General features: G+C 47.8%; 2 non-coding genes across 2 annotated transcripts; both read left to right on the plus strand.

Moving 5' to 3' along the window:
- Positions 1 to 558: 558 nt before the first annotated feature.
- Positions 559 to 631, plus strand: TRNAF-GAA (transfer RNA phenylalanine (anticodon GAA)). Its single transcript has one exon. It is a non-coding gene; the product is annotated as a tRNA-Phe (tRNA).
- A 1,109-nt stretch (positions 632 to 1,740) lies between these two features.
- Positions 1,741 to 1,813, plus strand: TRNAF-GAA (transfer RNA phenylalanine (anticodon GAA)). Its single transcript has one exon. It is a non-coding gene; the product is annotated as a tRNA-Phe (tRNA).
- The last annotated feature ends 3,342 nt before the right edge of the window (positions 1,814 to 5,155 follow it).

The following is a 5,155-nucleotide window of genomic DNA, read 5'->3' on the forward strand; positions in this document are numbered from 1 at the left end:
CAAATCCTCATCTCTCACCTCATCCTGGGGTTCACAACACCACAACAAGGAATGGCTTTAAATTGACACAGGGTAGGGTTGGACTGAATATTAGGAAAAAGTTCTTCCCTGTGAGGGTGGTGAGGCCCTGGCACAGGTTTCCCAGAGAAGCTGTGGCTGCTCCATCCCTGGAAGTGTCCAAGGCCAGGATGGATAATGCTTGGAGCAGCCTGGGATAGCAGAATGTGTCCAGGCCCATGGCAGGAGGTAGAACTTGTCCTTTCAAACCTTTTCTATCCCAAACCATTCCATGTTTCCATGAAGACCAGCTTGTCTGGGTGCTACCACTGCAGATGTGGCTGTAAGAATAATTCCAGTCTTGGATATTTATCCACCACAGCCATTCTCATTCCAAGACCTTTGATAACTGTTGACCTTTCTGGGGTCTGATAGTTGATGTTTGGGCCAGGTGTTTGTATATCAAAAAGGGTCAGGTGTCCACTGAGCCAGTTTGAGCAGCAGAAATCTGAAATCTCATCGTGTTCCAACAGGTTTTGGGACAATGTCAATACCAGCAGGGCTGAAGTAGCTCAGCTGGGAGAGCATTAGACTGAAGATCTAAAGGTCCCTGGTTCAATCCCGGGCTTCAGCAGACTATTCCTGCACTTTTGTGCGCCCAGGGCTGGGCTCTGCACTGTAGGAGGCACCTGGACATCCAGGACAGATCCAGACCAGGGCCAGCACCACTGGCAGGCCCTGGAGGCGACAGGAGCATCTCAGCTCTGGGCAAAGGAGGAGAAGCTGGGCCCAGTGGCCTTCCGAGAGTGTGGAGTTCCCCTTCTGGGACACATTCCCAACTGGAGGTGGTGCTGGGCAAGGGGCTGTAGGTCCTGCTTCAGCACGGCTTCGGAGCAGGGACCTCAGGGAGGAATTTTGGGACTGTTTCGTATTGGGAATTCCAGAATATGGGAATTCTGGGATTTGGGAATTTTGGGAATATTTCGGAGGGGGAATTCTGGGATTTTGGAATTCTCGGGAATATTTGGGATCGGAGAATTCCAGGATTTGGGAATTTTGGGATTGGGGAATTCCAGGATTTGGGAATGCTGAGAATATGTGGGATGGGAAATTCTGGGATTTGGGGATGCACAGGAATATTTGGGATCCTAATTTCTGGGATTTGGTAATTCCAGGATTCGGGAATTTTAGGAGGTTTTGGGCTGGGGAATTCCAGGATTGGGGAGTTTTGGGATTCAGAAATTCTGGGATTTGGGGAATTTTGGGAATATTTCAGATCAGGAACTCTAGAATTTGGGAATCCCAGGATTTGGAATATCTGGGAATATTTGGGAATTTTTGGATTGTGGAATTCTGGGATTGGGGAATTCCAGGATTTGGGAATATTTGGACCTCAACCAGTCTGAGGCTGTGAAAGAGAGACAGGGTTTTACAATTTAAGTATTTTAGCAAAAATCGTGATATAAAGGGAATTTTGTTCCTTCCGCTGCCTGTTCCCAGTCCTGTGGCATGGACTGCCCTGAGCAGAAGCAGAAAGGTTGATCCATCTTTGGTGTACGGCCCAGCAGGAAATCAAAACTGGGTTTGGGGAATAGGAAAAACCTCTTATCCATGAAAGCGATTTTTAGCATCAATCACAACTGACCCTGAAGGAACCCCTCTCCCTAAAACTTGTATTTTCCAGGCTGAAGGGTTCCAGTCTGTTTATCTGTTGTTTATAGGGAAACAAATCTCAATATCAGGGCTGAAGTAGCTCAGCTGGGAGAGTGTTAGACTGAAGATCTAAAGGTCCCTGGTTCCATCCTGGGCTTCAGCAGAGTTTTTGCAGTTGGAATCACTGAAACATCCTTGGAAGTGTCCAGGAAGTGACTGGACATGGCACTCAGGCATCTTGCTTAGTTGATGGGTCAAAACTTGGACTCTGTCTTGGAAATCTTCTGCAATCCGAATGGTTCTGTGATTTTACCCTTGTGGGTCCTTCCAGCTCAGGGTACTCTATGATTCTCTAAGGAAGTTTTTTACTCTTTCCTGATCGTTTCATGTTTTTACCCTGACCCTTGTCAAATGATGGTGTTCAATGTGCAGACACCCACCAAACTGAGTAATTCTGCTTTGTGTTTGCTCCTTTGTCCCTTTCTTTTTCCTGTTCCATGGAGCCCTTCAGACCAACACCAGAGACAGGACACGAAATGCCAGTTGACCAAAAAGACAAGTGAGATGCAGCAAACCCCTGACCTTCTCAAGATCAACCCCAATGCTCATCCAATCTCTTCTTCATAGCAGGACAGGGACTATTCTTTCCCCTTCCCCTTTTCCTTCTGGTGGTGCTCTAAAAGTCATGGACATCAGGCTGTCTGACATCCAGAAATTCCAGAAAATACTTCACTGACCAGGATGTGTTTAAAATAACTTGTGTATAAACCAAAACCATCATCACCTGCTCAAGCCTTGAAGAGATACCAGGGGTCCTGCTGGGCAAATATCTCTGCCAACAGCCACCACCCAAATACAACACCTCAAATACAACACCACAAATACAACACCACAAATGCAACACCACAAACACAACACCACAAATGCAGCAGCTGCTCACACAGGCTGGATCATCTCACTCAGGATCACCTCAGGCAGGATCATCTGGCTCAGGGATGCACCAACTGGAAAATTAGCCTTTACTCCAGCTGTCTTTGCCTGGATCTGAATCAGGCAGGAGCCTCCTGGTCCCCAGATTGGATCAAAGTAGGTCAGAACACCTTGCAAGGTCCATGTGTGGGATTAAATTATATCAGATTTTGTGCGTGTCTTGGGCCTCATTTTGTTATGAAAGCAGAGCTCAGGTGTTCTGAACATCCCAAATATTGCCCTCAGGTTTAGGATCAGTTCACACACTGTGGCTGTGCTGAGGGTCTCTGCCCTCATTAACCCCCTGGAGAAAGGCAGCCCTGAGCCCCGAGGAGAGAGGCAAATCCCATACCAGAGACACCGACCTGATGGTGACCAGAATGGCCTAAATATGACAATCTGTGTGCTCCCAGACAATGCCCAGACAGAGTTCCCTGCATAGCAGGAGCCAGGAACAATTCCCAGGAAGTGGTTTGGATTTATTAGGTCTATTTTGGAAGAAATGCTGAGAGATGTGATTTTTCAGACTGTATAAGAGAAGGTTTGGAGATCTTAGAGCCCTTTCCAGAGCCTAAAGGGGCTCCAGGAGAGCTGGAGAGGGACTTGGGACAAGGGATGGAGACAGAACACAGGGAATGGCTTCCCACTGCAAGCAGGAAGGGTTAGATGGGATATTGAGAAGAAATTCTTCCACGTGAGGGTGGTAAGGCTCTGGCACAGGTTGTCCAGAGAAGCTGTGGTTGTCCCATCCCTGGAAATGTTTGGCCAAGCTGGATGAGCAACTTGAACAACTTGACCTCGTGGAAGGAGTTGATGAAGGAGGTTGGAACCACAGGATTTTAGGGTCCCTCCTTACCCAAACCATTCAGTGAATCTGTGATTCTGTGACTTCTGCTGGGGTAGAGAGAGGGAGAGATTTTAGCCCTGCCAGATGGGTTTAGTCTCAACAAACAGGGCAGAGCAATTCCATTTCCTTTGGCCACTGTAACACCCGGTGCAGGGGAGCTGTTCCCTCTCCTCACCGGGTCTCTGCTCCCAGCCAGCACCAAGGGATGCCCAGCCAGAGCTGGCACCTCTGTGCCTATGGAGGTGACAGTGACATCTGGGCTTGCTGGCCTGCAACACAAGCTCAGCACACGAGGGTAACTCCAATGAAATCAGTTTCAAGTCTGACCCACAGCTGTGGGAAGGTGAAGGCAAAAGAAATATCCGCACTGGTGTGTCAGCACTCAGGAAATCCAGAAATCCCAGAGACCACAACGCAGCTCTGAGAGGAGATGAGATAAGTTTTTTTCCCCTCCTCTTTCTCCTGACAACTCAGTCCCCTCCTGGCTGAAACACAGCGCCAGAAGTTGCCAAGTTTCCCTGGATTTGGCTGAGGGAAGGGTTAAAACCTGCCCGTGCTCCCGGGGATGCTGCGAGGGAAGGAGCGGGATGAATAACCGCGGTGGGCGACAGGAGCGCGGGGGCGGCTGCCCTGCCAGCACCTTCTGCAGCCCCCTCGCACTCAGCTCCCTCCTCTCACCCCCGCTCAGACCCCTCCAGGGCCCCCACACCGATCAATCAGAGCACGGCAGATCCCAAAATCCATCTTTCCCCGGGTACCTGCTCCAACCCGCAGCTCTCCCCCACAAACAGCGCTGCCGGTGCCCTCCAGCTCTGATTCTCTGCCTTTTATTCTGGTGATTTCTGCTTCTTTCTCTTAATGCTTTCAGTCCTGGTTTGCCTCTCGGCATCCTCGTGAACTCCCCTCTGCACCTTTGCTACCAAGAGCTGGGCAGGGATCGATCCTCACACACCCGCCCTGACCTCACAGCTCCAGAGCTGATGAGAAGCGTGAGTGGAAAGACCAGAGAGATAAATACATGGGAAACCCTCAGCAGGAGGTTAAAATATTTACTGCAGAAAGAGAGAGAAATAAAGAAAGAGAGACAGAGAGAGATAGAGAGAAAGAGGGAAAGAAAGAAAGAGAGAAGAGACAGAAAAAGAAATAGAGAAAGAAAAAGAACGAAAGAAAGAGAGAACAGAGGAGGAAGAGAGGAAGGGAGAGAGAAGAGAGAGAGAGAGAGAAAGAGAGAGAGAGAAAGAGAGAGGGAGAAAGAGAGAAAGAGAGGAAGAGAGAAAGAGAGAAAAGATAGAGAGCGAAATAAGAAATAGTTAATAAAGACGAAAGCTCCTCACGAACATACAAATAAAATAAATAAAAGAAAAGAAAGAACGAAGAACAGACAAGAAATACAAAACTAACAGAAAAGTAAAAGAAAAGAAACAAAAGAAAGAAATAAGAAATAAAATAAAGAAAAGAAAGACAAGAAAAGAAAATAAAGAAAAAGAAAAGAAAAGAAAACCCAGGGCATTTGGATTTTGCTGATTGTTTTTATGACAGTTTGCATTCCCACAGAGTGATTTTCCTTTTGCTTTCTTTTCCATTGAATCATAGAATGGTTTTGGTTGGAAGGGACTGGAAATATCATATAATTCCAGCTCCCCTGCCACAGTCAGGGGCACCTTCCACTAGACCAGGTTGGTCAGAGCT

Source organism: Serinus canaria, chromosome 2, assembly GCF_022539315.1.
Source record: "Serinus canaria isolate serCan28SL12 chromosome 2, serCan2020, whole genome shotgun sequence".
Classification (NCBI taxonomy): Eukaryota; Metazoa; Chordata; class Aves; order Passeriformes; family Fringillidae; genus Serinus; species Serinus canaria.